This window comes from Linepithema humile, chromosome 7 (genome assembly GCF_040581485.1).
Source record: "Linepithema humile isolate Giens D197 chromosome 7, Lhum_UNIL_v1.0, whole genome shotgun sequence".
Lineage (NCBI taxonomy): Eukaryota > Metazoa > Arthropoda > Insecta > Hymenoptera > Formicidae > Linepithema > Linepithema humile.
Window position 1 is genome coordinate 21,061,435 of NC_090134.1, and position 23,093 is coordinate 21,084,527.

At 42.9% G+C, this 23,093-nt stretch overlaps 1 protein-coding gene across 7 annotated transcripts in view; it reads left to right on the forward strand.

The window, feature by feature from the left end:
• kug (kugelei) overlaps window positions 1-23,093 on the forward strand; it is a 290,315-nt gene that overhangs the window by 72,182 nt on the left and 195,040 nt on the right. For all 7 annotated transcript variants that reach the window (XM_012360691.2, XM_067358937.1, XM_067358936.1 and 4 more), the window contains one exon: window positions 430-558. The gene's annotated coding sequence lies outside the window, so the exon portion shown is untranslated. The remainder of the gene's footprint in view (window positions 1-429; window positions 559-23,093) is intronic.

A 23,093-nucleotide genomic window follows, 5' to 3' on the forward strand; every position in this document is an offset into this window, starting at 1 on the left:
GCGAATAATCGCATGGATGTACAGTATGTATATATATATATATAAAGCAAATTCGCAAAGCTATATATATAAGTTTCTGTTTGATCGTGCAAACAATTCTCCGAAATGAATAATTGCGTATCGACGAGAGGATAAGAGAGTAACGGAGAACAATGATAATGCGTGCGATAGAAAACGACCGAAATACGATTTGTCTGATAATTTAAACCGTAAACCATAATTCGAATCGGCTATCAATCTATCTATGTACATATATCATATCTGCACGGAAGATAATGATATTTAGTATATGTATGTGCACGGACGATAGTGTACATCGTGTAAATTGTGAGAAGCAACAGCGGCCTCTCTATATATTTGTGCATTTTTATTCCAATTTCTTTTCTTTTTATTGTTCTCTGTTAATTTCTTTCTATCTTATGCTCATAGAACAAGAAACTGGGGGCAAGCAACGTCGGCGACTTGAGAATCCTCGTGCGATGACTCATTGTCAATCGAAGTGATCCGAACCGGTTTCGTGACTTTTTAGACGATGGCTACTCCTTAATAACGATCAAGGTAAAAAAAAACGTAGACATTTTGATAAGACATTCTTTGGAATATTTCACTGACCGAAAAAGATAACGGTTTTATCATCATCATTTACTTTACTAGATTAGAATTTAAAGGTCATGATTCAACTCGGCAGTACTTTCCAGAAAATGGAACATTTCAAAAGTCAAACTAAAAATAAAACCGGGGAAATCAAAGTTTCGATGCAAGACGTAAAGTTTCACGCCTTCTTCGTCTGATTCGAGCTCTTTAAGACTCAGACTGTACCATCGCCATAGTTGAGTCTCTCAAGATAACTTTTTGAGATATTTATATATTTTTTCACCGCTTGACAACGATTCTTTTTTAATCTTTCTTCATTTTAATTACTCAACATTTCTTGAGTGTTTTTATGCCAAGCCAACGTCTGTGCTCTAATTCGTAATTAAATTGATATGTCGGCCACTTCCGCGAGACGGGTTTTCTCATCCGGCTGCTAAACGTAATGAAAACGGGATTTCACCGGCGTCATTAAATCGTTGGCAAGATAAAGTTAGAAAAAGACGGTCGAGCGTCGCCTCGTCGTAAAGTGCAGCTTGCTATTGTTTAAAATACGCCTGGTAACGAGTATAAGGTGACCAGATTGTTGCGTGATAAATTTGACCTTAGAAGGGCACGGAGCTTGTAAACAGCAGAAAGCCCGCAAAAGCGGGATGTCGACTAGCACAAGTTCGCGAAAGTTTTCCTATTTGACCCTCAAAATCGCATAACTTTCTAATTAAAATTTAAACTTCTCATGGAAACTTCGCTCTACACGCATTCAAAAGCCCGGATTATAACGCCTGCACCGCCTGTTGTGCGTAACTTAGGCGACAGTGTGAGGGTTGGCGAAAGAGGACGGGAGAGTGACAAGCCACTTCAGAGTGATTTTCCGCAAGGTTAAACGTATCGTTCGCCGCGGTGATTAGGATCGTATTGTTGCGATCAGAAAACACGGAGATTAATAAATGCAGTGAAGTCACGTTTCGCGCCGGAAGATAGTTCTTTTTTTTTTTCTTTTACCGCGAGTGGAAATTGTTTTCTCTTGCTTTCTGTTTTCGTGATGAATAATCGCATAGCTACTTTACACGTTCTCTGCCAAGTTATTTATGGATTTTCTAAAAGCGCGGTTATCGCGAGGCCAGACGAATCTTATTAGCGGAGAACTCGCGGGCTCGTTACCGTCCTCGGCGTTCTTATTTGTTCGTCCGGAAGTGTTCCATCTATTTTCCACGTTCTTACAGTGGATTGCTGCAGTAGCGCAAGTAACCAGTAGACTCCACGGTATTCGCCGCGATTCTCTCCGACAACTTCGAGAAAATGCGGCCAAAACAAAGTGCTCGCAGTCGTTCGCTTGTCCATCGTCACTATGTATTTTCTTTTAATTTTATTTTGTTCCATCCTGTGCCTCGATTATTTCGAGAAATACTTTTATAATTTTTAATTTTAATAGCATTATTCTTTAAACGTTCATTAACAATATTAGAAAATATTTATTTTGTACACCAATTATTTCTTCTTCGTACTTGAAGGAAGACAATTATTGGACTAATTAGATTAATTTCTCATGTATGCGTGTACTGAGGCACACAAATCGGTGCAACGTTTTATTTTTACGTGAGAAGCAACTGTCACATTGCCGTCAACGGTTAGACAGACGAAAATAGATCAGATTCGTCTTACGGAGGACAAATCACCGACGATCTCGCGAGTCCTCGCGGTTGACGTTTTGACATCGGCAGTCGCTGCCTATTAGCTCGAGGTCTGACCATTTTGCCGCTAATTCGTCTTAACGAGCTTAGCTAGGCTGCACTGGCGTTTCGTAAGTATTCCCGCTAATAAGCTCTTTGTTGTTATTCCGTCAAGCATTCGTACGACTCGTAGGCCACGTTTATCTCTCGCCTCGGCTTGACGGGGGAATTTGTCAGTGTGCCCGCAGATTCCGGGCGCGATAAATCCCGCTGTTCATTCACGAGTTACTCAGTTCATTGACCAATCGCGGCGATGAAAGATGCATGTAGGTGCTCCTACATTAACTGACACTCGTATATCTCACACTCGGGTATCGGTCGAGAATAATTAGAATCGGCTCACGGGCGCGTGTTGGGAAAGCGACCGGTTGCGGAATACGTAATATGTCAGTAAACATCAAGAGCGCCGATTGATGCGACGTATCGATATTTTTGGTTTTATTAGAAAATCTTTTCACCTCTTTTATTATATTTCAAAGTATTTAATAGAAAATCTCTTCAAAGCACGAAAAGTTAAGAAAGATTAATTTTTTATTCTCAGCAAGTTTACCTCCCTATTTTCTTGCCTTTCTTCAAAGTATTTTACGTAATAACGTCCTATGAGTGTGTGAATCCGTGTCGTTAACGATCGAGCAGCGTGCGCGTTTATGCGAGAGGGCTAAGACGTTTTTGTGCGGAAGAAAATCATCGTGAATCTAAGCAGGTTATGTAAGATTCAATATTTGTCTGGGTTGAGTCCACATGAGTTCCTCCATTTGCGACTGCTCTTTGTCCCAGAAGAGTGATGTCAGACTGGAGGAGACTTATCGCGCCTACGTGCATCGCCGCCGATATCCGTGAAATAGCTATCGTAATTTCATTGACAATCTCCCGTCGCGCCTCGCTGATTATTAATGCATTCGTAATGGAATGCCGCGCGCGTGTAAGTCGTATAAATATGAAATTTATCAAACATTATGCCGCCCATAATTTTTCGTAATCGCACGAATGGTGTCAATTTCTCTCATTATTTCATTCGACAATCTCTCGCGCGATAATCTATTGCCGATCCATTGAGATGCGTTTCTCGTGGCTTAAGTACATTTTTAAGAAATACTCTGCGCAAATAATTAGTTTCTTGAATGAATTTCTGAATCAAGTGATTATTACGATGTTGTATGTAAGCCGCTTGTTAAAATTAAATAATATTCGGCAGAGGAAATTGTAAGAGATGCGCGCTTCCGGCGTGTGACGACAGTAGCAATGTTGAATCAGTCATGTTAAGTTCAATCGAAGCACATCTATAATAAGGCGGCATATAAATCCAGACCGAGCGTAGCTGCAGTGAACGCTGAATTTGACATTGTTCGCCGGCGGCGGCGGCGGGAAGGAGCTGCTTTCCGCCACTCCCAACCTCTATCTCTAAAGAGCTTTAATTGGAACCCTGTCGCTTCAAATTACTGTCACTAGAGACGCTCCAGTTCCTCCTTTTGGTGTCGTCGCGCATCCCTGTCGCGGGAGAGGATGGTATTATTTTAGCAGGAAGTAGGTTTATGGAACGTTGGCGTCTCGAGGGGATCTTACTTCGATCCTGTAGAGCGATTATGTCTGAGGTTCTGTCGTTCCGCTTCCCTCTGTGTCGTTTATACGCGATTCTCACTTTGTTTGTGCCATAAACAAATGTAAACTCGTGTATAGGATAAGTATATTTTGCAATCCAATTTTCGTGCAAAGTTATTTGAACCGTGCATTGAATTGTGTACCACTAATTGTGTATGAAGCACTTGCATCACTTCCTGCGTGAAGGTGTACATTTAGGTCGACAGGAAGCCGATGCAACGTATGAATGCAGGTATTATTCTAAATAATAACAAATAGAGCTTCGTGCGTCGCTATTTCAGAATTCCTACGTGTTATTCACAAACGGAGATGCCGAACATCTTTCAGAATGCGAAGTTGTAAGCGGAAGGTATGCAGGTATCGTATGACAGCTGTTATATGAAATAAGAGAGAGGGTATATGTCTACCGATGCTTGCTGCAAGAGTTATGTATATTCGCGGAAGTTCTAAATCGCATTGGGGAATAGTTGCAGGAGGTGACAAGCTCCATGCGGGAGATTATTATACCATATAGTCGATCCTTTAATTTGAATCTGTTAAAATCGGGCAGACGTCGTTGAACCGTTATTTAACGTCCGTGCTCAATCTTGCGTAATTTATTTCGGAATCTAAAAGATGCCACACATATTAGCGAGTTATCCGATACATTGTAAATAGTCGAGTCGATAAATTACGAAGTAAACCGATCATGAGAGATTGATGTTCCGTTCTGACGAAATTTTACTATAACTTGTGATTTACTCTTTCGTTTAATTCATCGATACACCGGCTTTGTTCAAAATGCTTTTCTAAAATATATATATTGTTAAATAATTAATTTACGATGTTTCTAACTAATTAACAGTTCGTTAATTACGTCGGTGGTTGGCTCACAATATTTAATAATTGCGTGTACCATAAAATTTATGAAATTCCAAACTTCACGATTAAAAGTAATTAATTAAGTGAATAAATGACGCGGATAAAATCTGTTGTTCTCTCAGTTTAGTTGAAAGGAAATAAAAAAATTAATTAGAACCGATTTCGAAAACAATAGCGTTCCGAAATTTCGCCGAAAATGCCGATGATAATCTCTCGAAATATTGCGCTATTTCTACGAGCAATACGCAATTGCTGGCGGTTGATGAGCGTTGTGCGGAACTATTCACGCGACAAGATCGACGCAGCCGATTCTCGATAGCACCGTCCGACGTCGCGCACACGCGCGTGTGGGTGTCGTCGCTATGCGAAGAGAAAGTGGTACTCCGTTAATTTATGTAATGCTGATTTATGCCCATATCCGCGGTGATCCTTTTTCATCGGCCGCTGCATACTCGCTCGCTGCATTGTGCGCATATTGTGACCGGCTATCGTCGCCGTGGAATTATACGCCGAACCGCGAAGGCAATATGCGAATGGTCGTAAACGAGAATCGAGATCACCGCTGCGATAAAATTGTCCGCGGAATCGTACGTACGGTTGATATAACTCTGCGCGTGCGCGCGCGCGCGCCGTAAAAACAGGATCCCGTTAATTGTGAAGAACTGTGTAGCGCGCAGCAGTAAACGAAATTTAATTAACGGGCGAGAGCGCCGGTAAAAAGAGGCGGTTCCCGAAAGACCGGACTTAGGGATTTGGATTAAGATGGATTTTCCCGTACGTGGAGATATTATGTCCTTTCGGATGACATGGCCTCGAATTGGATTGTAGTAGTATGCAAATTCAACGTGTGCATCAGTGCGCCAATGTACTCGGCAATTCTCTTGACGGAAATGCGACGATGTCTGGCGAAGTTTATTAGAAATTATATCTTGGTACTGCTTGCGAAATTATTTGATTAAGGAAACTATCGTATCGCAGAGGCATTATGATCGGGCCGGAGAAATCACACGCAAACGGAAGAAAATATATTCTCCCGTCTTTTATTTGTGTCGTATAATTCGTTGATATCGGTTTCGCACACGTATATTTCTCATTTATCTTCGCGTAACTCGTAGAAATGTCCGTTGCAACGGTGCAAAGAAATTCCTATCGTAAGGAAGTGCGTTTTCTCTCGTGCACGAAACATATCGAAATCGTAACTCGACGATCCAGGTGTAATTATGGGAATTCACATCCTCGTAATGTTGCATCCTCGCGCGCTGCACCTGCCGTGCTAGCCTTGCTGGTTCTCCACCAGCCGTGTCTCTATCCTTCTTTCTCTGTCTCATCGTCTTCTTCTCCCGCTTCTTCCTCGTCTGATCCCATTCGCCTCTCTCGCTCTCTCGATCGAGTCTACCTCCTTTGCTTCGCTTTAACTATCTTTCCGTACCGTACCGCTCTCCCCGCTCGCGCTCGTCCTTGGTCACTGCCTGCTGCTCGGACCCTTTATTCCCTTTCCCCTCGTCCTCGAGGCAATGCACCTCCGCGGAACGTTGACCTCATCTCTAAGACTCTCTCCATGCAGCCGAGCGAGCCCTTACTCCCTTCCTCGTCCTGTGCTTCCCGTCGCTGTCTTCTTCGTCTTCTTGTTCTTCTACTTCTATTTCTTCCTCTTCTTACGCCGCCAGGAATAAACCAACCTCGACGCGTACCCTTTCGCTCGCGGCCATCGTCGAAGCATCTCGATAAGCTACACTGAGAATTTAATTGGCGGGCCTCGAAAGCGAGCATGTGCACCCTCTTCGAAAAAAATGTGCACGTAGGACGAATCAGCGAATTCTGGATGTACGAAGAAGATTGATACAAGGAACTTCCGCGACGGTGCGCCGAATAATTCTTAATACGATTCATTCATGTAACGCTTGATTGAAACACATACTACCAAGTCATTGAAGCGTGATCAGAAAATATTCAAACGTCTAATAGCGTACGGCATAGTAAAATATAAATACATATACATTTCGTGGAAATATTATCTATTGATATCATTGGACTATTGTTTTCTCCCGAATTATTTCGCAAAGGTACACAGATAACATATGTGTATGTGAAAGAAAATGGATCAGTATTCATATTCAAATGAAGAGAAGTTTCCGCGAAGGGTTAAAGCTTTGCGATTCGAACCAGGCCGAACCGGAACGACTCATGGCTGACTAATTGCAATTAAAGCTCTTCTTCGAACGGAAGGGGGAGAACAACTAGAAGGTGGAGACCGAAGACAATCCCTAATCGTCATTCGCGCGCTCGTTATCTCTCGAAATCCCTGAATCGAGCGGCTGGCATTAGGATTCTCCCCGCAGGGGAGAATTACCGAAAGGCAGTCGGCCTGATATGACGTTAAAGTCTCCATTATTCTCCGAGGCGCATTAAGAAGCGAGAATAAAATTAGGTCAAATAGTGATTAACCTCGTCGGACTACGTGAACGACCGAGCGAGAAGCAGGCGCGTCGAAAAGACACTCGGATTCACAGGGTGGTGTCAATGAGTACAATGCATAGAAGGCAGGACGTGTATCCGAGTGCACAGAAGTATCGGCTGCAAAAGTATCACGGAGTCGTGAACGCGAGGCTAAAAGTTTGCCGGCCGCAAAACTTGGAAAAACACAAAGGTGCGAGTTGACGGTGGCGAGGTGCGAGAAGCAAAATTATTATTCATTTAAACAAACGGCTTTGAGCAAGAATGTGATGCGACGTGATTATATATTGTATTGGAATAAGAAGAAATCTTGACTATACGGTCATTATATATATTTTTTAAATTTACATTTTATTATAAATGCTATGCGAAATACTCGCGTTATTTTCAACTATTTCAGATTTGTCTTTTTATTCTATCAATTGAGAAATATGAATATTCGCTGATTTTCACACGCACGCAGTTAGAGGTTCACATTATAGAAGGCTGATAAGCCGCCGCGATTTGTGCCAATGGGAACAAATACATTTTGCGCGCCAGCTTAAAGTCCTTTCTCCCGATAAAAGCGCGATCCGTTTGTGCTTCGCTGCCCAATAAAACTGCATTCCCGTTGAATAACGGTGAGAAATTTCCGCGAATTTCTGACGCATGTTCCTTCCATCTGGAACCGGACGGAAACGTACAAAGCGGCAAAACAGAAAGTACGTTTTCCGCGAGGCTGAAGATTTTATGATGGAATAGAAGCACTATTCGCACCTTTTCTTACGTACTTCTATGCATCATAGCTTTGCAGAGCAATCGAGTTTCTCGGAGAAATGTCTGTTAGAGTCGCGACGTCAAATCGATTTGTATTGTGCCGTTTCCACAAAACCGCGTCAATCACAAAAATGCTAACGCTACACCGATAGACGGCGTAAATGTCATCAGCCAATTTTCATTCCTCGACCGAGCGATAAGCATCTGCGAAGCGATTAAGCGGTTCAAGCTCAAAGAAATTTTTTTCTGCGCGTGCAGCGAGGAACCTCTCTCCTTCTCGCGGCATGCATCGTGTTTGTCGGCGAGTCTTCGCGGCGTGGACAAAAATCTCGTCTTAGTCTCGGTTGGTAATTACCAGCGGCGGAACGCGAGATGCCTTTGTGCCAGGCGCTGTCGCCGAGAATGGGCTCGAGTTTCGAACGGAGATAATGCGATAGCGACGGCAGCGCGCCGGACGAGAAAGACGAATCTTCGCCGGGCGCAGTTTCTTTCTGCGGACGCAGAAACGGCGTTGTGCGCGAGGGAAAGAGGAGGGCGGGACTGGTATATGTGTATATGTCCTACGTCCGGTCGAGATTCCGGGCGCGCTGAACGAAACCAGCAAAAAGAGCGGAAAGAAAAACTATAACGCGGCGGCGCGCGCTTGACACGGCACCGTCGCGATAATGAGATTTATGGCAGCCGAAAACGTGGTCGCGATTATACCGGATAACGCAGAGCGGTTCGTCGTCGTCGTCGTCGTCGTTGTCGTCCTCGTCCTGTGCCTTCCGCGAAAGGTCAGCGAGACGATTTCGATTCTACGGTAGATAGGCATCCGGAACCGGCGTGTGATTTCGAGGATAGAATGTAAATCGTGACGCGTTGAAGCCGGGATAATACGTGGAATGTGAAAACATTCACCGATAATAATGGAAGGTGGAAAAATCTCGGTTTATCGCGACGTAATTCTATAAGAACGCTGACATTATTCATGTCCGATTGAGTGACTGACGTGCCGTCATTTCTTTACGGCAATGGTATTCCTTGGTGATCCAACGCCGAGTTTCCACCTAATTATCTGTCCGTCTACCTTCGCTATCGCCTCGATCGTTTCCATCACTCGAGACGTATACAACTCCGAGCCCCGGCTCCATTGTCCGCGGCCGATAGGGCGCAATAACTCATCAGACGTACGGCGCACCGTAGCTGTATACTCGCTAAGAGAATAAAAGGCCCGCAGGTATGCCGGAGCTAGGTTGGTATTTATACTTGTGGAGCGTTTCGCTAGAGAGAAAAGCGATCCATTGACATTTCGTTGCGCGAGGCGTCGAGATATCGGTTTCATTGATTACGCAACGCGCTCATCGCGAAGGGACGAGAAAATAATTCGCGCCGTCGCGATGTATATCTGATCGATGCAATCTCGTTTTTCCTCGGAACGAATATTTCTCGAGTGTTTCTCGCTTCGGTACACGATCGGAGATATCCACAGTTGTACGATGAATCGTAACGTTACGTAGTTTATGAATTGTCTGCGCGATGCTGACGTGGATTATTTATCAGCCAGATGATATAACAGTTTGCGCCAAGTTCTATCTATCTCTGCAAATCCTTTCATCTCGCGACCAAGATTACGCAGGCACGTTCTGAGACTGTCTCTTCTACCGCCGACTTGTGTGCGAATCCGTTCTCTGCTCAGCTGCTGAGCCGATCAAAAGTGTAGCGCAATAGTTGCGAAAAGTCGGCTAGGCTTTTCTGCTGCTTCCAAATCCAACAAAGCCTACGCAACGTATTTGAAATTTAATTCTCCGAGCTGGCTCACCGCAAAGGTGAAACGTAAGAGATAATACCTTACTCATCTTTCGCGTACGTAAATCAATATTCGTGCAACGAAATAGAAATATTCAGCGGAATAAGCGAATCGCCGAAGAATAATCTGTTGCTCGCGCTTAAACGTGCCATCTCCTTGGAAAAATATTTCCATAAACCGCGACTTTTCAACGCTTCGCATTTCAGCTACGCTTCCGTCCTTTTCCCGCGTCGCTGCGTGATTCGATATTAAAATCCGTAAAGACGATTAAATCCGATACAAAAAGACCAGGTCGCTTTGCTTATTTCGCTCATCTGTCGCCGCGTTATGTCGCGCCGTTCCTTTCGTCGTCGACGGCGTCGCGGGAAATTCGCGTCCCTCGAACGCCAGTGTACGGCGTTACCGTCGTTTTCCAACGTTAAAGTCTCAATCAAGATTGATTGCGCAAGATGAAACGGAATCTATTTCGCGTTCGACGAGATTACGGCAGCGGGACGCTGGCTTGAATGCCAAATCGCCGTCGGTTGACATCTCGATAGAGGCTGAGGAATACTAACGAGGCTCTATGACCGTCTTTAGAGCGATACGAACCGTGGCTTGTATTTTTCTTTCTTTTCCCCCGGTCTTTATGCAATCGCAGTCGCTTCTGCTCCTTTCCCAACATCTCGGTTGTTGCCGTCTCTCCTCGCGTAGCTCACGCTAAGCTGGTTACGAAATTCCGCCGGAATGTCCATGGATTCGCCGGACGGTTCCATGGATCACACCGCCGATCGTCCGGTGGACAAAAGGATTTGCGTATGCAACTATGTTCGGGATATTCTCCGTTATCCGTCGTGGGATTCGGAGATTTTGGTACTGCTCGACACATACCAACGAAACACGGAGAGAGATCTATCTGGATAAGAGAAAACGCGGACGGAACATTGAGACATCTGTCGTGTTTTTTTACATTATAAAAACACCAATATAACGTAATAGTATTATAAATTAATTAATAAAATTTTATACGATAATTATTGAGTGCTGAAAAAATACTTTTACGATAAAAATTTGTCTTCGATGGAACATTGTAAAATATTAATATTTTATCGATGCTTTTATCGATATTTAAAGTGAATGTTATCGTATCGTATAACGATATATTGCACAGATAGAAAAAAGAGTTATCGTTTCTAAAAATGGATATTGTATAGTTCCGGGAGATATTGCGGAAACCAAAAACCTCGGCAGAAAAGAATCTTGCACGCGCCTCGAAAGAGCAGTTGGATCTCGCTGCAAATGCGTTTTCGAGCGACGGAACTTTCCCCGGCTCCTATTAAAGTTTTCGATAAAGCGAATTCGTGGTACAAAAAATTTCAGATAATTGGAAACGTGCCACGTGCGGTGCTGCGAACGTTTCACACTATATTCCACACTTTTTCCACGGTCCGATTTATTAGAGACATTTTTACACCATCATAGCAATATTAAAAATGGACAAACCTTGCATTTCGTGTCTCCATGCGGGATAACATCACGAGATATTTAGATTAACTCGTTTCAATTTCTGTTTATCTTGCTCTCAAATATCGGGCAATTTGAACAATCGACAATTGGTCCATAAAATTAATCGAGCTTTATTGTTGGACGAAAGATTGTGCGCTTTTATTAACGTTTAATAAGTGAGAGGTATAATATTGCGATTTTATAACCGGCAGAATATAGAACCAAAAATGTAAGCTAAAAAATGTAAACATATCGATGGAATGATAGTGTTTGGAGAAGAATATTTACACTGTTGCTATCGCTTATCTTTTCTCCGGACATACAAGTGATAGCCGTGTTTGCATGTAGAATCCGCGAACGTGTTAAAAACGCGATGGGTGTGGTGCACACCCCGGGCAGACTCTCTCTCTCTCTCAGGGGGTTAAGGTTCAACATCGCAACCCGGTACGCTGCAGGCGCGGGAAGTTTCTCAATTAATTAATCGCAGCGGCGGGCAACATAAATTATCTCTGCTTCGTGGCGTTTGCAGACGTATCTTAGCGCATGAGCCGCTCTCGAAACTATACAGTAACGCCAATGCAATTGCAGTAGTGCATCGCGCCGGCTTAACCGAACGAGTGCTGATGGCCGCGCACTCGATCAAACGCGGGAACTAATTCGAGGTGTCGATTCGACGACCGCTCAGCCGGCGTGAAAAACCGTGCGCAATCGGGACGTTTCGCATTATTCGATGTGTCTCGCCGATAAATATCGCCGGCTGTAACGCGCGTAGCACGACCGGTGCATATACGCACGCCGGTCGTGGCACGTCGGGATATTTTACACGGCGGGTCGATTTATCGCGCTGGCCTGCCGAACCGCCCCTACCCTTTTTTCCATGGCGAAAATTGAAATATATTTCCCGCAAGCCCGCCCGATTTTATTGTCCAATTTCTCGTCGAGTCCTTCATTCAGCGATACGATCGATTCATGCCGTGTACGTACGTATTCGTAACGATCTGTTCGCGAGCGCGCGCTGCAAGTTTATTGTGCATTCGCAGTTGTTATTTTTGCAGGACTTTACGAAATCGTTCGATATTAAGATTCTGAAATTTTCCAACTCGGCGAACTTCTTACATCGGCGGATTTTTAATCTCGCGCTCTGTGCGACGTCTACCCGAGTCTACATGTTCTCGAATTCTCCTACATTCTCCAGGGTCTTCTGGCCCGCGGTACATGCAGAGTTCTCTCGGGGATATGTTCTACGGGAATGTTCCGAACGGCCTCTTCGCCTGGTCGGGCGAACAACGCGCTCGGTTTTTACGTAATCCCGAGGACGTGGTGGAGGAGACCGCTGCGAAGCGAGAATTCGAACTTGGCAGGGAATCAGCGCTATATATTATCAAGATACGAGTGTGATTACTTTTCCGTAATTAGATTTCGATTCGGCCGTTATAAATGTGATTAATCGCCGAGGTATTTCTTCCGGATACGAGCGGCTGCATTACTTTGCCCGCGTATTTCTCTATTCACTGTGCAGCTATCTTATACCCAAACCAAACGGCCGTCAAACATACGGGCGGGTCGGTAGAGTAAACAGGAAGGGAGCGCGTTTTTCGATTTAATCGATATAATCTCCGAGCAATTATTTTTCTACGATATCCGATGTTTGTGTATTCAACTGATGAAAATTAAAATCGTGGTTTACTGTAAATGTACGCGTTTTACGTTTCGGCTGTTTCAGATCGTAGCATCAAAAATTCGAAAAACGAAACAATTTTTTGCCCTTGTTCTGCTCCTTAAAACTAATATTTGTACCCGCATAAGCAAGCGGTGGAATCTAGCGACGAATATTCACCGTACAATGCGAATCGCGTGAGCCGCGATCGACGTGGTTCCGCTCGGCGAGAAACGATCGATCGATCGACGCACTTGGTTTCGCAGTCGTTTCATGTCATGTCGTCGTGCTGCTTTTCATGATTCGTTCTTTCAAGGAAAATGCACGTACGCACGCGAGCAGCTGCCGATTAATTACTTTACTGCTCAAAGCAAAGGCGGTATTAAACCTGCTGCTCCAATTTGAAGCCTATTCCTATTCATAGATACGATACTATGCACCGTGACATGCATAATAATAATGATAAGTTGCGATTTGCCGTCGGTGGCTTGTCTTTTTACGTATTCGTTTCTTAAAAGAAATCTGAATACGATATACATAATTATATGCGACAGGAACATATGTTAAGCCGATTTAGATTGCCATGCCAATCATGATTCAATTTCTTACAAATGACCCAAATACTACTTTCTCGAAGTTAGAATTCCTTTTTTTATATTCACTTTTTTTCGTTTTCTTACGTCGAGCTACAATTATGAAGCGTGACTACAGATATCGCCTTTAAAACTATCTATCTGCTCGATATTGAAATATGTGACTATGTGACAAAAATGGTTATGTTGATGCGTACAGACATGTGCAGCACACGTACGCCACAAAACATATTGTAATGCAGTGCGCATTCGCGAAATACCGTTATATAGCACCTTCGGAACTATCGAGCTACGAGTCTTCGATACGTCAATACGACGGAGACGGTGAAAATCTTGACATTGCATCGCGATATTCGGGAGATATGTTTGGGAAACGTGGCGCAGACAGACTCGCGCTTGACTCTGTCTGATAATTATGAAAACTCCGTTATTGGAAAACGCATCTCTGGTATTCATAATGGGCACTGCCGTGTCATAATGCGAAATGTAAACGCTCAGATGATCAATGGCGAACATTTACTTACGCAGCGGGCGCCCGTTGCCGCGAGAACAATAGCGGTGTCTAATAAACTACTCTACATGCTTCGCTATGTAACGCATACATTTTCCATGTCAGAATAGCTTCTCCCGAGACCAGACCTTAACGAACATTATAATATACGTGTAATGCATACACTTGCAAATCGCGCGCTCCACCGAAACGCAGCTTTTGCATTTGAACTCCTCGCTGACGTAAAAATGCTTTTACCACGACTCAATCATCACATGTTTCAGTGCGATAAAACGAATGTTTCAGAATTTGCATGCCGCACTCGTTACACACATAAATGTGACCGCTTTTTAGCTACTTTTGCTAATTAACATTTGCGCGGTGTAATTTCAACTTTGTCGAAGCATTGTTCGACTGTATTAAGGTTTCCAAATTTGTCAGCTACGCGCGGCAATGTTGGATGAATATATTGCTACATTCGAGCAGCAATTATCTAATGTACAGTTAATATTCTTTGTTACGATTAATGCACTTTATACCGGCGCTTCTCGCTATAAACACGATTCTCTATACATTGCATTTGCCACAAAGCTTCCGATCGATCACTAGCATCGCGCAGCGGTGCGATGTTGCGGATTTCCCTTGAAACAATGTCTTCGTACCTTTCATGGGATTTCGATCGTGCTTACGGCACCGACGACGACGTAATGAATATGTTTATTCGAGCGCAGTTTGATTCGCACGCTATAGCACGATGGACACGTTCATTCGGGAGATAACCTTCCCGGTTAAGTACTGCACTTTACACCATCTATGCGCGCGGAAAACTAGCGTTGTCGATGAAACGGGGTCATATTCGCAATATAAATATAATATAATAAGCGGGTGTACTTATGTTTTAATTATAAAAGGAAATAGAGCACAAGGCTAATATTTAATCTTTATCGCGAAATTTATGTATCGTCGTACATGCCGTGTTGGCCGGAGCTCCTCAGCACTGCTTAGCATATCGATTCACGCAATATATGAGAAAAGCATCGGACATCACCGACGGTGGAGGGTATGCAAAATATTTCTATGAAAATGATATGGGCTGTCGAAGTTTAGCAGATATTTTACCGCCGGGACGAGGCAATCGGTAGGACATTTGACGCGTGAACGGGCAATATTTTACAGAATTAATTTTATCGCATAATATACAAAATGTCACGCATGGCACGCATAATGGCATCATCCATCAACGAATGGAACATTATGAATATTAATCTTTGTTTAACATCTTTTTTATTGCATTATATTACATTATATTTCCACTGTTTGTTCCCGCGAAACTGCTTTAATATTGAAGGCTGATGGATAAAAAACAACACCGTTAAAAAAATTTCACAATTTGTTTTCATTATAATTTTGTGTAATCTGTTTTTTACTCGAAAACAAATATCTGTCAAGTGTACTTAGATATCAGATCTAAGTATTATCTGAATATCTCTGATATGAAGTTTTATCTGATATTTTTGAAGCAGCATGTTTCGTGTATATCTGTAATTATTCAGATGCTATCGTCGAAGTTCATTAATTAGGCAGCTATTATGACTACTATTATGACTATTTAACTTGAATGTAATCAAAACGTCTGGACGATTAAATGCCTCTAATGAACCACTATCGATACTATCTGTATCGTAGCGTAATTTATAGGCAACTTTCGAGAGGTTCTTGTCGTTCGTTTGTCCACCGAGCGAAACGCATTAGTCTAACTCCTTCGCAGCGTGGTTCTCAAACTTTGCTTTTAGCTCGGTTATACTTCCATTGAACAAGTGTTCGACTACGAGAAAATCCGGCACGCTTTCTAGTAACTTGCAGTAAATTGCACGTCGTTAAAAGCTTGAAACAGCAAAGGTAACGTAAAAGCTTCACGTTTCGGTTTGTGTCTTGCATGCAACGCGACCGTTTGGAAAAATACTGCTCGCTAACAATACATATCATTTAAAGATATAAAATAATGAGTGAGTAATTTTAAATAATAATTGCGTCACGCGCGTGGTGAACATTTTCAAACAATTTTATATACTGCGCATCTCATGCATAAATATATAATCCATACGCAATTATTGGAGTTTATTAATTGAACAGTTTATTATTGTCGACGACTATTTATGATTAAGCAGTGACTACGTTATCATCGAGTTTATCGTAATGGTATATTTTGCTTCGTTGGTTACGAAGGTTCACTCAGTTTACAAAGTGCCAATGGGTTATGCGTATAAACGTCGAGAGGATCGATAGAAATACTCGACGCGGTTAATTACGACAGCGGCAACGTATTGTAATTAATTCAGGAAGTATTTCTCTCCCGTTCCACGCGACTACGTCGAAAGTCCTTAAGCTAGCGAACCGAGTTACTCGGAACACCTTCAACTCTCGACTTTCCACGGCGAAATCTTCTTTTCTCCTCTTTTTTTTCCGCTCGGTCGATTTCGCGAACCAGGAGCAAATTACTCGCGCAGGGTTATTAATGGATTCGCCACCGTCGCTGCCACGTATTTAACGATTCCGATAAATATTTCTGCCGCTTCCTTCGCGTCCTCTCATCCCTGAATTTTGTTCCCTTAATGAGGAATTGACCGTCAACCTAACGAGATAGCCATCGGCAATCTGCGGGTCTTACGTTGACCTCTAATTGGACCACGCCACACCAGCGGAATTACTGTCGCGACCCGAGGACTTGTTTCTCGCTAATGGAACTTTTACTGGTTTCGTTAGTCGCTCGTTTTACCGCGTGAAACATCAAGTCCCCGCGATCCCGAATTATGCACTCCGAGTTGCACCTTGCATTCGCTCGATTCGGTCTGCTCGGTGATTCTGCGATTTCACCTTACGTAATTCACTTCTCTTTTCACGAAACCGTTATCATCGACGATTGCCACTCGTCGAAATCATATTTGCTGGCTGAATTTATTCAATTGAATATTAAAATTTATTTAATTGGATATTAAATTTGCACGAATTCACGTGGGTTTAAAACATCAAGTTGTCTCGTTAGCTTCTTAGTTAATTGCAACATCAGGTAATAGCCCGAAATAATTGGAGGTTACCATTATGTATCGATAATATGGCAAATTGATCATGATATCTTCAAGTATTTTGATGGCGCTAAAATTAGGATAGTGGAAAAGACTTTATTATGAATTATTGCGCTGCTACAGGCTCAAATCCCTGATTCCAAATTTAAATTGAATGATCAATAATGCATATATATTTAAATTTGATAAAATAAACAGGCAGGAAAATTGGTAGGCCGTCCCCCGCGGGTTTTGAATTCAAGGGCCATCGTCGGAAGGTCATGGAATGATTGCGAAGAGAGGTAAAAGGGGAGACGAGTGTGTTGATTATATATGGACCCCCGCTCACCTCGATTCGTTTTGGGGGGGCAACTACTCCCGTCAGCAGCTTCTCCATTCAGCGCGATTCGGCGTGCATTGTGCACGGGGTTTAAGCCGGTTAAATATTCAACGCACGCACAGCTGCTGCCATTCGTGCGCTGCACGTATGCTGTTCGTCTTATCGTAGACCCGACAAAAAAACAACTCGTTCGACGTCCAATGTCGAATGTTAGTGGCGCGCGCGCGCGCGTCCCCTCGCGAATTCATCCTTCGTGCTCACGTCCGCGGATCGTTTGGCCGAAATGTATGTAACGCCGAAACTGGCGTTACTTGGAAAACCACAAACTCCAGAGGGAAAAAGAATCATTTAACGAGCGTCGGTTAAAATATCATCGAACATGCTTGAATGGCAATATTCGAATATGATTTCGGACTTTGCGATTTACATTCTCAGAACTGAGAGCAGTTGTAGCTTTTCCGAGAGATTATGTGCTACATTATTGCACCTTTTATCTTTATTCCGGTACTATTGATTCTTTTATTCTGTTCTTTAATTTTGTTTGTCAATTATATTGAAATAAATTATGCATCTACTTTAGAAGAATTTTATTTTCAAAAATAATGTGAATTTTTTGAAGAGTAAAATACTTTATTTTATTCTTTAATCTTAATATTACTAGTAATTAAATTTAGCTTAATTGTTATTTAATGTTAAAAAAAGAACAAATGTATATTTGAAGCAATATTGCCAGGTTTTTTTTATCGTCATAACAACGTTCTGACATTTCTCTCGAATACTGTTCATTGTGCACGACGAACGAAAAATTTGATTGCTAGTCCATCCTTTGTTTCCGGCTCCGATACGCGCGAAAAGGTAGAATGAAACAAGCGGTTTGCCGCAAAGTGTAGAACTCTCGTTTGCATTCCGACGCAGCGTCGGGCGCGTAGTCCATACAAAAAGCTGAACGAACGTTCTCGAGGGTCGTCGAAATCGATATGATCCGAGAGTCAAAGCGATTCCAGATACCGGCGAGAATGTGGAAATTAAGTGCGGCTACCTCACAGTTCTCATACTCTCTCTCTCTTTCCCTTTTCTTGACGCCGTAATTTAACAGAGTCGTTTGTTACGCAGATAACTTCGACGTTCCGCGCACGGACGAGCGGAATTTGCGCGAGGCCGGTCGATAAAGGAACGATTAACATAACAAGCCGCCGATTATCCACTTCCTAACAAAGTACGGAACTATCGGGGTCATCGCGATAAGAGGAAAGACCCACCCGCCTCTTCTGGGTCTGAGGTAGCGTAGGTATCGGTTTCCCATACGTACGAGCTTCGCGCCTAATGTAAACGGCGGGAGAGAGCGCGGCAGCGCGAACGTGAACCCTAATCTTCTCGCAGCCCCCGAAAGACGGTATGCAGTTGGCGTAACGACCGGCTAAATCCGAAATGGCGTGACTAACGATCCGGCTTGATACCGTGCGCTCTAGACTCTCCACAGACTCGCGGGAAATCGGGACGGTCGGAGAGAGAGAGAGAGAGAGAGAGACTTGGTGGCACTCGTGCCGTTTCTCGCCAGAATTTCGTGCCTAGCAAAGACTGGCGTAACTCCGCCGTATGCCGACTTTATCTCGTAATTATAACTTTGCTTTAAACAGCAGCGCGCCGATGACCGCCTTTAACACTTTAACGTCATGCAGTAAATATTTCCCGACTTAAAAAAAATGTCTCTCTTAAATTATCAAGCCGAAAATTTCTCAGCAAATTTATATTTTTAATTGTGGAATAATTCTTGAAGTTGCAAATAAATGAAGCATTTTGCAATTATACAGAGCGTATTGAAAGACCAAAATTTTACGAGATCGGTCGATCGCTAAATCGACTAAACATAAGTGGGGGCTTTCCATACTCCGCACGTGGTCCACGTTCGTTTTTATATTACCGCAGCGACGACGAGTACGAGTGTGTGCCAAAATACGAATCGAATGCATCGCGCGCTCTTCGACACGAGCACTTCGTGATCGTCGATTAAATTCGCTTTATCGAAGAATAATTGCGAACGAGAATATTGGCTGTGCCGGGATTACAAATGGCCGCGGCGCGGACGAAATGCACGATCGGCGGGCGACCTTTCGACCCATTTCATCGGCAAAAAACATTCTTTGGACAGACTATTTACTTCGTTTCAAAACGCGCTTATACTCTCGACAATACAAACAATCAGTGGTCTATTTACGCATTATTGTTCTTCTTGTTTGTGAAAAAAATTCCATCTTTCTAGCTGGATAAACTTGAATATTACCGGATTTAAGCATATTAAAATTTTATAAAGCTTTCACATTTTGTGAAATTCAGCAAATTTCATCAACACACTCACTTCTTTTAGGTATTACAGAATAAGTACTAAAGTGCATTTTGTTCGAAATAAAACACATCGCTTTTTAATCGGATAATCCTCGGTAAGTCTGACACAAATACGGTCTGATTGCATTTCTACATTTTTCATAAGTTTTCGTCTGAATTCCACCCTCATACGTTGCAAAGAGAGCCCTTTGTTGAATTAAGCCGTTTGCTCTTATTCTACATGTCCACAATCCTCATTATCCGCGTGTTAGTTAAGTGTGTTAGTTAGTCAAGTGTGAGTAACGAATACTTTGTAGAAACCGTAATGCAAAGCTTCTCTGTAAAGGGCAATGGTCGATAATACCGTCTTTGTATCTCTCGTACATCATCGTAAATGTTCACTTATTGTCCATTTCACCGTGTACATATATACACGTCGTTTCAACTAATTTCTCCTAGGATGATGTGTCGTAGCGAATATAATATCGACGTCGTATTCCTTTATCGCTAGTCAGTGCGCAATCTTGAGTGCCGGGTTTTATTGCACCCGGGAAATATACGCGGCGCACTAAAATGTATCTAAGCTCGCAACGTGTTGCTAATACGTGACGAGTGCACATAATATGACTGCGTAAGCGCAATAAAACTGCGACTAAACCAGGAAAAAAAAATCCGCGAAAAATTCTTCGGCGGTTTTGTCATCATATTTGCTTCAACATTCGTGAAAACGTTTGTTTGCGCATAGCAGGCTTCCGAGATTCATTAAAATAGAAAATAATTGCGCTTTTAAAAAATACATCCTCAAATGGCGAAATGTGAAAACACGCGTTCGAGCTTGCTCGACGCGCAATCCGTTCCGCAGGGCAAATAGCAAAAATAACGGGCACAATGCCGGCAGCGGATCGCTGGAATTTAATATCCCGTCGAGCCGCTGTCTACGCGAGCTACCTCCGTACTCTCAAAGCCCACGCAGTGTGCGAGTAAGCGAGCGAGCGCTATCATCATCATCAAATTTATATTTCACTCGGTAAAGAACCAACAGGTGCCTGGCTCACGACGGCTGTCGGCGGTAGAGAGCGCGGGGCGCGAGTCAGGAGGATCCGCTCGCGCGAACGCAAGACGGCAATCATTATAAATAACTCGACTGCTCAACGTCACCCCGGCACAATGGTGGTTTTATTGGAAGGGAAATGGCAACGATAAATAACGCGGTGATAATAAAAACCTATATATGCGAGCTAGGGGGGCCCGTCCCAGTGACGTCTGAGCGCATGCCATTTCCGACGAACGGAACGAATCGCCTAATACTGTGCATGAATGCGGACAATGCGCCGCGGGGCAAAGATCGAAGTGTCTCGCGGTGATATCGGGGACAATACTAAATGGCCCGGCGAGATTCGATCGAAAAATCAGGATAGAATCGCCGGACGCATCATTCGTCCCATGTCGAATTAGATCACGGATCGATCGGCTCGTAAAGGTACAAGGGACACGTACGTACAAGAGAAACGTGAGAGGTGCCTTTCGCGTGTTTCATTTCCAGTTGGAAGCTTGTTGGAACAGGGACAGGATGAGTCGGCAGATTTTACTTCTGATCTTCGTGTGGCTACGGGAACTTTCGCACACAAGCTTCGCATAATTTAAATCTCTGTCGTACGAGTATTTTATCTGTTAAAAATATAGTAGACGATAGTTAGAATTACTTGTCAATTTACATTTATTTTTATATTGCGAAAAGCTGGATCGATACGTAACTTATTCCGTTGAAAACTTATTTCGATTCGTGCGACTGACGTCGAATGAAAAAATAAATACATACACATCGTGTTTTTTTTTTCTTATTTTTCATTTATTGAGTTCAGCGTATCGAGCACAGATTGACGAGTCGTAGAAGTAACGCGAAAGCAACATTAGTGAAACATCGGTAAAAATCATACATGAAAGCGCGATGACAGCTTGCCGTTCGTGAAATGTCAGGCGAAAGCGTAATATTGCACGAAGTAATAGAATGAGTTCCGAATGTCAGCATGTTTGTTCCGGATATATTGATACCTTCTCGCTATAGAAAATGTTTAACTCGAACGTTCACACACTGATCTTTCAAACAGGATTATAATGCATGGATAGGTAAATGCGAAATAGGTGAATATATCTTTTATATTATGATTTAAAACGGACAATGCAAGTTATCGTTGTATGGAAAAATAAGAAACGGGATTCAGGAAACAGCGCGAAATTAATAATTCTGATATAATGCTAGATGAAATTATTTAGTATTTTAATATTTAAAAACCGTGGCACGTTATTTCTACGATAAATTGCAGCGCAGTATTATTTAATTATTTTTATTTCGATAGCGGATAAATACAGGTGTAATTTAATTTTGTTTTTAAATCATTATTGAGTTACTTGGTTCAGATAAACATTGGACCGATGTTTCTCTCTGGTTTATTTTGTATCTCGCATTAACGGTGAGAGAATTTGTCACATGAAAGAAACGAAAAGAAGATTAATATGTACGCGAAAACACATCGTTGATATTATATTCCATGCATATTATTACACTATTATGTTGTTCTATTATTTTCTCCAGCGCTATATTTTTTAAATAATCGTTTATATTTAGGCGAAGATAAAAACACGCGACTACACGGTTTTCCGTAATTATTCCAGTGCACTTTGATACGATCACGGTTCTTGACAAAAACATGCGTAAATTATCACCAGGTCCCCTTTGGCACGGTCCACTCATTTTTCCATGGCAACGATTTGCTTTTGTGATGATTATCTGGAAGAGCGTGTTTCACCAGGAATATATATATAGTTTTTCCGAGTTCTCGAGCACGGCTTCGCTGCTTGTTCAGCTTCTCTATGTCTTGTACCGGGGATAAGAGAAAGAACAACGCCTGCGCCCTGGACCCTGGAAATAAATCCATTACGTGTCGTGGATTCCTACGAGCCCCTCGAATGGGAGCCGGACAAAGGCGGTCGGTTTTGTCCTTTCCGGTCGAGTATCGGACTTTTGATGGTACGCGGGTACCCACGTTCGCTCACTCGATGGTCTACCTCATTAAGATCACCCGTACACCCTATTAACGCCAATGTATGCTCATAGCCTTTGTTAGTGAACTGGTTTCCGCCGCGCCACTAAATATGGTCGCGCGATCTAAAGGCCGTAATTCCGATTCGTCCGGAATAATCGTTGCATCGAGCCATATCTCGGGAAATTATGTCCGGCACGGCTGAAGGAGGATCCTCATTCCCCGCGAAAGGAGGCTAACGCTCACTCACGGGTTCACCTATTCTATGAACCTAACGAATAATCACGATGATGACCAATCAAACGCGGAGTGAGCATATCGAT